Below are 12,352 nucleotides of genomic sequence, written 5' to 3'. Positions count from 1 at the left end.
TGACTGGGCTAAGGGAAGCCCAGATGGCTAGCAAAACATTATTTCTGGGTGGGTCTGGAAGGGTGTTTCCAGAAGAGATTAGCATTTGACTCAGTAGACTTGAGTAAAGATCTGCCCTCATTGAGGTGAGTACCAGCATCATCCCATCAGTTGAGTGCTCCCCCTCCTCCCCCCCAACCAACATAGAAAAAACAAAGGAAGGGCTGATTTCTGCTCTTTTTTCTTGAGCTGGGATGTCCATCTTCCATCCTTGGACAGTGGTGCTCCCCGTTCTCAGGCCTTTGGATTTGCCCTGAATTACACCACTGGCTTCCTAAGTCTTCGCTTGCAGAAGGCAACTTGTGGGACATGTTGGGCTCCATAACTGTGTGAGCCAATTAATATAATTAATATAATATAATATAATATAATATAATATAATATAATATAATAGTGTGTATGTGTGTATAGGTCAGTGATATGTATATTTTCTATTGATTCTGTTTTTCTGGAGAACTCTCAAAAGTTTTGTTTTGGTTTCTGGAGAACTCTTACAGAGAGTTTTGTTAAAGCACACAGTACTGAGTTGACTCATGGTTTTGGTAATTAGAGGTATTATCACCCACCCCTAGGCTTCATTCAACTTGACAACACAAGATGTTTTATAAATGTCTGCCAAACCCAAGCAAACCCAACTCTCTCCCTACTATATGCTGAGCACTGTGCAAAAGCTAAAGATATAGGTGATAAAGACGTTACTGGTGTCACTGCACAATTGCTGAAGAGACACGCAAGCATCGTTTTACACGATGTGGAAAGTGCTATGTGGAGGCTGTCCTGCTGTGAGGCCTGTGTACATCTGGACATTATTCTTGTTTTGTTTTGTTTTTTTTTTGAGGGGTGACACCGAATTTATTGAATTAGATTTTTCTTTGTTTTAATCTTTTTTTTTTTTATTTGAGAGAGAGAGAGAGAGAGAGAGCACGAGTGGGAGAGAGGGGCAGAAGGAAAGAGAAAGAGAATCTTAAGCAGGCTCCACACTCAGCACAGAGACAGGCATGGGGCTCAATCCTGCAACCTAGGATCACGACCTGATCTGAAATCAAAAGTTGTCCGGACGTTCAACTGACTGAGCCACCCAGGTGCCCCAAATTAGAATCTTCTATTCACAACTAAGCTAATATCTACATGCTTGTCTACATGGGTACGTTAATCCTAATGGGTTTAGACTTACTATGAATGGGCTCAATCATACAAAAACACACACTCACTCACTAATTATCTTAAAACAGTAGTACATACATTACATACTCCTGTAAGGCCAGCTTTGATGAAAAACCTCTAGTTTCAAAGATTAGTCTGGTTTTGAAGATGAACCAAGATACACATTGTATGATTCTAAAATCTATTTCAGCCATTTTGTCCAGTTGCTATCTTTTTGGACTACAGTATATGTTTTTTTAAAAGGACACAGACTAGGGGCACCATCCAGTGTTAACTTCAACCACAGCTTGGGCCCCCCCCCCCTCCACAAAAATCTTCGGCCAAGAGTTCTCCGTCGTCGTGAAGACTGAAAGGGCCCAGTGATACTCTGGTAGCATGGTGGTAACAGAAGCAGGCTCGGGCCCTCCTTTGATTCTCCCACACTGTGCAACCTGCACATGGTTCTGAAATTGGAACATATACCGCCATACTTAAAAACTTTGGGACATGGACCATCAACTGATGAATGGATAAAGAAATTGTGGTTTATATACACAATGGAGTACTACGTGGCAATGAGAAAGAATGAAATATGGTCCTTTGTAGCAACGTGGATGGAACTGGAGAGTGTGATGCTCAGCGAAATAAGCCATACAGAGAAAGACAGATCCCATATGTTTTCACTCTTATGTGGATCCTGAGAAACTTAACAGAAGACCATGGGGGAGGGGAAGGAAAAATAAAAGGTTAGAGAGGGAGGGAGCCAAACCATAAGAGACTCTTAAAAACTGAGAAAAAACTGAGGGTTGATGGGGGGTGGGAGGGAGGGAAGGGGAGGGGAGGTGATGGGCATTGAAGAGGGCATCTTTTGGGATGAGCACTGGGTGTTGTATGGAAACTAATTTGACAATAAATTTCATATAATAAAAAAAAATTCAGGTTAAAAAAACAAAAAAAACAAAAAAACCAAAAAAACTTAGGGACATGGAGAGTCAGCTAGAATAGGGGGAAAGAAAGTCATAGGTGGTGGTGGTGGGGGGGGTAGGTGGGCACATGTAGAGCCATGCTGATCTGTCCAACACCTGTGTGCGTGAGCTTTAACTAAATGAACTCAGGAGGCCAACAGCAGTAGACCTGCTCAGTTCACCTTCCAAATCAGAACAACAAGACTTAAAAGCTCAGGCTTGCACTTTGCACCAGGCAGAGGTTTCGCCGGTGATGGGGAGCTCAGAAGCAGGATCTCTACTCGTCCTGCACAATCTGATGCATGCACACAGCACGCCCAGCAGCTGAATAGCTGCAAATGCCCGCATGACCCAGATGATGCGCATCATGATTTCTTGTAGCTCCTTCACAACCAGAGCCTCACATCCCTCGGCGTAGAGGTCGGAGCGGTGGGCCAGACCGTTGGAGCTGCTGGTGGTCTCTCTGCACAGCTAAGAGGGACACTCTGGTTTTTGGTTTCCTTGAACCAGTCTGGATTGTCCCAGTCTGAATAGTTGTGAATTCCACAAGAGTGCAGCTATCTGTACATGATCAGCAGCCGGGCTAGTGTCACTGGGGTTGGTTCCACTGTAGGCCTTATATACACTTTCTGAATGCTGCAGTCAACCTAATTTTTCACCTTTGCTCTAATTTGAATGTAAACGTATCCCCAAACCACTACAACAACTTCTGTGACAAAACCAAGAGTAGGTTGATGACAAACGTGGCGAGTCCGCATGGCTTTCTCGGATGGTGACCCGCGAGCCAATGAACCCAATAATGACGAGCAGGGCTCCTACAGCTCTGATCACTACGGCGGGGATGAGAGAGTTCACATCTTCACATCTTCAAAGAAACGGTCCGGTTGTAGTCCTTGGAGGTGATAAAGACATAGCCTCCCGTGTAGCATAAAATGCCAACTGCCCCCCCCCCCCCCCCCAGAAGATGAGGTTGAGAAACACCAGCATGGTCTTGGAGGAGGTGATGTTGTGCTGGCCCATGGTGCCTGCAACCTGCTAGGAAGTGGACAGCATGCAAGGCACTCACTGCAGCCCCAGTGCCCTTGGGCGGGCCCTGCCCCAGCCCCGCCCAGCCCCGCCCAGCCCCGCCCAGCCCCAGCCCCAGCTCCAGCAAGCTCCAACGCTCCTGGCTTGGGAGAGTCACTATTTCCTGGTTCCGCTTTTGACCAATGGGAGGCTGAAGACAAGAAGGAGCCAACAGATTCTTCACCGCTCTGCCCCACAGTAACTGTTTTTTTGTTTTTTTTTTTTAATTTTTTTTTTCAACGTTTATTTATTTTTTTTGGGACAGAGAGAGACAGAGCATGAACGGGGGAGGGGCAGAGAGAGAGGGAGACACAGAATCGGAAACAGGCTCCAGGCTCTGAGCCATCAGCCCAGAGCCCGACGCGGGGCTCGAACTCACGGACCGCGAGATCGTGACCTGGCTGAAGTCGGACGCTTAACCGACTGCGCCACCCAGGCGCCCCCCACAGTAACTGTTTTGAGGTACAGTCGTTTCATATTGCTTCTTGAGAGGCATCACACAGGACTAAGCAACTCACTGTGTTTCCTCGAGAAGCTGTGGGCCTGTTGAAGGAACACAGTTCCTTATATTTGCTTTCTGGCCTTTCCTGCCTTATGTTGTTTCTCTTGTACTCTCAGTGCCCTGGGATTGTACTCCCAATAAAGTGTTAGCATGCACTGTATTCACCTGTTTGCATAGAATTGGGGCTAAGACATTGTCTTTTAAAGGTCTGGAATATTATCCTATCCCTTGGTGCTATGGGGGGACCTAACCTAAGGTGAATGAGTAGGGGAGGAAGGAAAGGGAGAGGAAATCAGGGAAGGCCTCCAGAAGGAGGTAACCCTTGAACAGAGTTTAGAAGGAAAAGTAGGGTATCATCGGGCAAAGTGGGGTTAATAAAGGAGGATGAAACAACGCGAGCAAAAGTACAGAGACATGGAATTGTGTTATATTCAGGGACTAAAGTTTCTCCTTGGAAGGCTAGCAAAAAAATCTGGAAGTTCTGAAGTCTTACTAATATTGATTATTTATTATTGTTACTGCTACTTAATAATGTTTATAATTAATAGTATTATTACTAATTTTGCAGGAGTAGAGACAGGCTGCTCTAACTGCTCTCTCAGTTAAATCTTCCACTGAGGACACAGTAAGAGGTGAGAGCATTTAGGAATACCCTGGAGTTTGCATACGGTGGCCTGACAAATGAAGCTGACTGATAGGCATGTCCCCATCAGTATTGCCCACACCATGGGTTATTGTCTAATTTGAATGGGTTGCCCATCAGATTCACACAAAACTCTAAATTCCTGTTTCCCTTGAAAAATCAGACCAGATAGCACAGGGTTTGTATCCCCACATAGATCTGATCAGCAGGTGCCTTTGTTAGGTGAAGTGCAGATGTTCAGGCTGACAGAGTCCTCACTACCCCCTGACTGGGCTCACGTTTCTCTTCCACATTCGTCTTGAAGTTCTTCTAGCATTTAAGTCTGCAATTCTGGGCATTCACTTGCTACTGGGTCACTTGAAGTAGTGAGAACATTTCTGCCACCTTAACCTCCCAGGGCTGGATGTACCTGGAGCCATGAGAGCTCATGTTGTTGAGACTGAGCCCATGGACCCCATGCCTTCTTCTTTTGGTCACCAGCTGCTGATTCAGACCCAGACAGGAGCACGTCTGAATGTTGAAGCTGAAGGCTCATGCTCACACCTTAGCGCAAAGGCAGCTGAGAAGGAGAATATTTGGCATTTATAACTCCTCTGATGGGAGGCGGGCTCTGCCTCCAAGTAAGATCCGTAATGTTTAGACATTCAACAGTCAAATGAATGATAAAAGTCTGCTAGAGAGGGGTTGGCTCTCGAAGAATGGAACGTCTCCCAGTGGAGCACACGAGATGATCTTATGTGGAACACAAAAAAACGTTGCCACCCAGGTGCCCCTAGAGTACTCGTTTTTGTTCCAAGTGGTTTGTAGTCTAGGGGACAGTTCTCAATGTTGACATTATTGACATTTTGGGCCAGATAATTCTTTCTGTGTGTGTATGGGGGAGGGGCTCACCTATGGATTTTAGGAAAGCATTCCAGCATTCTACCCACCAAATGTCAGTAGCATCTTCTCCAGTTGTGACAACCAGAAATTGCCAGATCTTCCCTCGGGGCAAAAATTGCCCCCTGGTTGAGAACTTCTCGTCTTGAGAATTCTGAAGTATCCCAGTGAGGAGATAATACCCATAGGATGAAATGAGGTGACTAAGCAGTTCTGGTATGTTCTCCTGGGTGTTGTTGCACGATATTATGTCATTATTTGTTATTTGCAGGTGTGTCTACCTTCTCATATCAGAAATATGCAGTACCAGCTTGTACCAGTTATCATCCTTTTAATGCCGTATGTGATAAACCTATGTGTTTTACTTACAAAATGAACAGCCAGCTTCTTATTTTTCTAGAATCCAGTGGCATTATACTTGGCAGGAAACTACAAGTGATCTCAATCTCTTTAAACATTTCTTTCTTTGACTGGGTGTTAGAAATTCTTTGAGGGGGGGTTCTCTGTAAAAATAGGACAGATTACAAACTAGGTCCATTTGTTTATTAGTATTTTACTTATTTATTTATTGAGTTTTTGTGTTTTTTTTGTTTATTAGTATTTTCAATACAAAGATCAATATTATGGTCATGATATATTAATATAGCATAAAACACTGAAGAGCTAAAGAAAGACAGCTCTTCCCTCAAGTGAGGTTTTCTGGTCGCCAGGGTCTAACAAGAGCATCACTCAATCCTTTTTATTTTAGCGTGTTCTGGCCTCCATGGCATCTTCCATACCATTTCTTGCCAGCCCAAACACCTTCCCCTCCAATCCCTTAGGATCCCTTCAGGCAAAAACACTACCTCCTCTGTGATTGCCTCCAGAATCCTTAATCAGAAGAGCCACTTTCTTCCACTAGACCCTTTATTGTCTTATACTCATCATTGTATTCTACTTTGGTTTCATCAAATTAAGAACCTGGATTCTCAACCCTACAAAACTGTAAATCACTTAAGGGAGAGGATCATGCTTTATTCATCTCTATTCCCAAATAGTTACCATAGTTCTTCGCACATAGAAAGCACTTGGCAAATTTTTCTTGAAAGAATGTATCCTTTTGTTAAATTAATATTTCTCCAGAATCGGAAATCACTATTTGGCAGTGGGACAAAAATCAATTACTAACTCTATTTCTGTTGTTGGGCTGCAAGAATCAGGAGGGTGGTGAGATCCAGGTGGAGAATCTTCCCATCTTTCTCCCTGATGTACAGAGTGAGAGATTTTCCTCTGGGATTTTCTTTAGTCCCAATTGTTGTTTGCTCTGTGTTTCTTTCACACTCGGGAATTAATTGCAGTCTTTCATGTTAATTTCATTGATCGAATCCATGAAGCAATCTTGCCCTCTATACTCTTTTAGCCCCGGTCAGGGTTGTCTGCCTAGACAACCTGTCTGCCACAGGAACTTAATCCCTCAAAGGACTCTCATAGTTCCCTTAGATACAGGCCCTTGGTAAGTCACAGTTTGGGCCTTCTTAGCCATCCCACTTTCTCAGTGGACCATGGAACCTGCCATGCTTCCCCTCTTGACAAACCCTGCTGTTGTTTACTACCTGGGATCCTAATATGTGGCTACCGATACTATCTTGGAAGGCAGATAGTGAGGGACAGTCCCTCCAGCTCAGCCTTGCTCCTTCTTATCCTCCATGTGCAGAAAGTAAATCACAGCGCAGATTAAAGCTGGCAGGTGTTTGGGAGGTGAAAATGTTCACATGTGACTTTACAGACAACGAAAATGTAGCTGTTTTATTTTTGAAGATGGATTTTATTATCTTCACATCCTCACCCCACTGGGTAGTGTTAGGGGTGGGGAGTGGGGCCTTAAATCTACTAATTAAGATGCTCTTGGGGCGCCTGGGTGGCGCAGTCGGTTAAGCGTCCGACTTCAGCCAGGTCACGATCTCGCGGTCCGTGAGTTCGAGCCCCGCGTCGGGCTCTGGGCTGATGGCTCAGAGCCTGGAGCCTGTTTCCGATTCTGTGTCTCCCTCTCTCTCTGCCCCTCCCCCGTTCATGCTGTGTCTCTCTCTGTCCCAAAAATAAATAAACGTTGAAAAAAAAAATTAAAAAAAAAAAAAAAAAGATGCTCTTAAATCAACCTCTTTCTGTTTAAGTCCAGTCATGTCCCTGGGGTGGGAGGGGGAGGGGGTGGGGTGACTATTCCGGAAATACTCTACCTTGAAGATTTCATCTTCCCCTTCTGTTTTTCCTCAAGATATGCCAGTGGGAACTAAAATAATTTAAAAAACCTTTCTCAACCAAGCCTAGCTTCCAAGACTACTACTGTCTTGCTCACTCAAAAATCCTACTTTTTATTTCCAATGGTGAACCTTGACTTCCTCTTTCCCTTTCTTTGTAGTAATCCTTATCTTCTCAAAGGCAAATGGATGATGTTGGCCTTTTAATTGATTTTTTTCCCTGACGTTTGCTTTCTTGGGCCTACCTTTTACCTTCTACTGGGTACATGGTTCAGTTGGCTTCCTATGAAAAAAAAAAAAGAAGAAAGAAAGAAAGAAAAAGAAAATCACTATGCATTAAATCTATACCAAGTCTAAGAAGACATGTCACTAACCACATTTAACTATATCTTCACAAATTCTAAAAGAAAAGAGAATTCCACATTTCTGCAAAGTGAGAGAACAAATGTTTACAAAGACCTGGGCCAAGAAATAGATGATTTACATTGTTCTGGGATCAGTTGTAGATGTACCCAAGAAGGTATCTATCTCTCACTCAAATCTCACTAATAGGGATCATGAAGCAGTTCCACTATATGTGAATTTAATCCCTGATCACAGTTTACACTAGTACATAAACTCTTATTTCTTGTTAGACAGTCAAGAGATTACATGTTGCTAAAGGTATAAAATTTGGATGACATAATGTAAAAGGAAACAAAAAATACTTCATTTAAGCCAAGTTCTAAGCCACTGTGACAATACACCCAAATAAACTAAAACTATCTGAGATGGACCCAGGTGTAACACAAACTCAGATAAGTTCCATTAGTCCAAGAGTGTGTAATTCTTTATTTCTCTCAGGGCTCTCCCAACATTATCAAGAGAAATTATGTCCTTAGTCTATATGAATGTGGAACAGATGCTTGTGTGTATTTGTTTACAAAAAAGCCTGGGGCAGACTGGGAGAATTTTTTTGCATATGCAAAGTAAATTATTTTGGCTGGTCATGGAATTATTGTGTTGTAGAGTTAGAATGCGCGTTAGATGTCATCTTTGTTCATCTCCTCATTTTATAAATTCAACAAATTGCTTATTGATTACCTGAAGCCCGAAAAGCCCTGATAAGTGGTTACTAACCTTTGCTGTACGTTGAATCATTTGGGCTCCAACTGAGGAATTCTGATAGGATTGATCTGGTGTGAGGCCCGGACATTGGTAATTTTAAACACTTCTCAGGTCATTCTCATGCTCCTAAGACTACTCCCTTCCCTTCATTGAAAAAACACAAAATCTGGCATTAAAAACTTTCATTCCATATCTTACCCACATACGTAAATGAACTTATTTGATGAAGTAAAGGGGACAAAAAATGAGAAGAGCTCTCCAGATGGCTTCTCACTTTCATGGGCTTTCATAACTTCCTCCCTTTGACCTCTTTATTTTTCCAGCGAGTGCCACCTTTTTAAAAAGATACAGTTGAGGGGCATCTGGGTGGCTCAGTCAGTTAAGCCTCAGACTCTTGATTTCGGCTCATGATCTCACAGTTTGTGAGTTTGCGCCTGCATTGGGCTCTGCACTGACAGCGTGGAGCCTGCTTGGGATTCTCTCTCTCCCTCTTTCTCTGACCGCCCCCCCCCCCCGCCTCCCCAAGCTTACAAGCTCTTGTGCTTTCTCTCAAAAATAGATAGATGATAAATAAATAAATAAATAAATAAATAAATAAATAAATAAAATAATTTAATACCAATGGTAGAATTCACAAATCCTATTCACTCAAAATGTAATTTACTCCTCATCATGGATACCATGAAAATACTTTCAATTAAGGATAAACCTTGCTTTGTAGCTGATGGATTTTCTTGTCTCCCTGGCCTACCAAGAAGCAGAAAACTTGAGGCTCAGGGGTGCCCTTGAGATTGTGCAAACTTCAGTTGGACCACTGCCCCACAGTCCTCACTGCATCAATTTCCGAGGAAGAACTGACAACATTTGGTGCTATCAGATATGGGAGAAAAGCTCCAGTAAATGAAAAACTTAGAGGACTTTCAGGCCTGAGAGATTGGTTTGGATAAAAGTCAATAAAAAAGGAAGTGAAGAATTTGCAGGTTTTAGGTATAGAAGTGTTGTGTGAGATCAGCCCCTAGTGGGCACTTTAACTATTACAATAGTTCAGCGTTTTAATTGTGTGGAATGTTCATTTCCACACCAGACATGTTCTAAACGCAGACTGACTTCAGATGGCAGAAATGTGTCATTTCCGATATTATAGATAAATATAGAATATAAATCGTTCACAGGCTCTATGACTCTGCCTCTCTCTAAAACAGACTTGTAACTCTCAGTTGCTGTCCAACATTTGCAGAGGAAAATCCTAGAAACTCCCTAACGTAGAGAAAAATGGTCCCACATTTTTCTTGCCCCTTCCTGCTTCTCCAACCTTGCCTCTTGATTCTTTAGTACTCTGTTCACAGTGTCAGGATGAGAAGTTTTCAATGTAAACAAAGTAGGGGGAAGCACACAAGAGAGGGGTTATCGTATTTGGCATATTTAGGCAATGGCAAATGTCTTCATGTTTCTAAAGTGTAAAATGCAAGAGAGGAGGGACAGCTGAGTCTTTCAGTGTTTTTCTTGTCTTTTCCACTTTCAACACATAATAATACAGAAATATTTCTCCACTCCAAAAGAAATACAGTGCAAGTGGGATATTTTCACAACTGATATTCTCCACGACAGAGGTGGTAGGAAAGAGTCAGGAGTGTGGTCCATGGGAGAGTCCATGCTCCTTCTGAGCCAGATTACCTGTCCTCAGCTTCACTGACTGGTGGGAGAAGGGGGTCTGATGCTGTGGGATTTTTCACATTTGTGTTTTAAAATAGGGAATAGATCTGGGTTTGTTTCAAAATAAATGTTGTATTTCTGAACTCTTGCTTTCTTAAAATATTTTCCCACTGATTGCAAGAGATCAGATTTCTCAGAAGACTTAACTAAAGTTTATAGCATTTAAATATATTGATTACATGTGCTATGTTATAATTTAATTTTCATAATTAAAGAATATGGGGATTTATGTTTAGCATTACTTGTCGTACCCATGAGGAGTTCCCAATAATGTGCACATGAAGAAATCTGGACATTTTAGAAGACTTTAAGAGTAGGTAATTTCTCTCTCTCTCTCTCTCTCTCTCTCTCTCTTTATTTTGCATGTTTCTAACAATGGTTGTGGGCTGTAAGAATAGAAAGTTAAGAAGTTTTAATGCAATTATAATTAGATTAAATGTTTTCTATTGAAGCATAATTGACAGACAATAGCTTATGAGTTTCAGGGGTACAACATAGTGATTCAATATTTTTATACATTACAAAATGATAATAAATCTAGTTACCATTGTCACAATACAAAGTTATTACGATATTGTTGACAATATTCCATATGCTGTACATTATATCCCTGATTTACTTATTTTCTGACTGTAAGTTTCTAACTCTTAATCTCCTTCATCTAATCTGCCTGCCCCCACCAACTTCCTCCTTCTGGTAACCAACAGTTACCTGGACCTATGAGTCTGATTCTGTTTTGTCTTATTTGTTCATTTGTTTTGTTTTTAGATTTCACATACAAGTGAAATCATATGGCATTTGTCTTTCTCTAACTTATTATCAGGTAATTACCCTCTAACTCATCCATGTTGTCACAAATGGCAAGATTTCCTTCTTTTTATGGCTGAGTAATATTCCATATGTGGGCTGTTGTAAACAATGCTGCAGTGAACATTGGGATGTATGTATCTCTTTGAATTAGTGCTGTTATTTTCTTCAGATAAATACCCCGAAATTGCTGGATTGCACGGTAGTTCCGTTTTTAATTCTTTGAGGAACCTCCATATTGTTTTCCACTGTGGCCGCAACAATTTACATTCCCACAAGCTAGGGCTCCTTTTCCTCCACATCCTCACTAACACTTGTTATTGTCTTTTTGATAAAAGCCAATCTGATAGATGTGCATTGATATCTCATTGTGGTTTTGATTTGCATTTCTCTGATGATTAGTGGTACTGGGCCTTTTTTCATGTGCCTGTTGGCCATGTGTATGCCTTCTTTGGAAAAAACGTCTATTCAAGTCCTCTGCCCATTTTTTAATCAGATTTTTTTAAAAAAATACGAAGTTGTATAAGTTCTTTATATAGTTTGGACATTAACCCTTTATTGGATGTATGATTTGCAAATATCTCCTCCCATTCAGTAGGCTGCCTTTTAGTTTTGTTGATGGTTTCCTTTGCTGTGCAGAAGCTTTTAGTTTGATGTAATCCCATTAGTTTATTTTAGCTTTTCCTGCCCTTGCCTGAAGAGACTGGTCCAAAAAAAATACTGCTAAGACTGATGTCAAAAACCTTACTGCCCATGTCTTATGGTTTCGCGTCTAGCAGTCTTTAATCAACGTTGAATTTGTTTTTGTGTATGATGTAAACTAGTGGTCCAGTTTCATTCTTTTGCATGCGGCTGTCCAGTTTTCCCAACACCATTCATTGATTGAAGAGATTCCTCAGGGCTGGCAATGGGGTGGGGAGGAGCTCACTGCTCTTTCATTATTTGAAGCCAGCTATGACTCCCTCCCCAAGCCCATCGTTCTCAGACAGCTTACCCCTGTGCCTGAAACGGGAGCTACCTGGGTTCACACACTGGGGAAATTAAAACATCCAATGGCAATGCAGACCCAGGAATGTATCTCAATTCATCCGGAGACTGACAGCCTAGGCCAAGCACGTGGGTAGGGGGCGGTTACCCCTTACTTTTAACTTACCACCTTCTTGCCCCGCCCCACAGAGGGCAGGGGGCGGGGCAGGAGGCCTTTCGGCGCCCCGCCCCTCCGGCCTCGCGCCAGTGGGCGGAAGTGACGCAAGTC

The 12,352-nt window shown here is 42.4% G+C and overlaps 1 pseudogene; it reads right to left on the bottom strand.

Annotated features, from left to right (window-relative positions):
- Positions 1-2,193: 2,193 nt before the first annotated feature.
- Positions 2,194-3,167, bottom strand: LOC123585496 (annotated as a pseudogene).
- Between the last annotated feature and the right edge of the window lie 9,185 nt (positions 3,168-12,352).

The sequence above is a fragment of the Leopardus geoffroyi genome, chromosome C3, assembly GCF_018350155.1.
Source record: "Leopardus geoffroyi isolate Oge1 chromosome C3, O.geoffroyi_Oge1_pat1.0, whole genome shotgun sequence".
NCBI lineage: Eukaryota > Metazoa > Chordata > Mammalia > Carnivora > Felidae > Leopardus > Leopardus geoffroyi.
The sequence above is the reverse complement of the archived record's forward strand: the minus strand, read 5'-3'. Positions and strand labels throughout refer to the sequence as shown.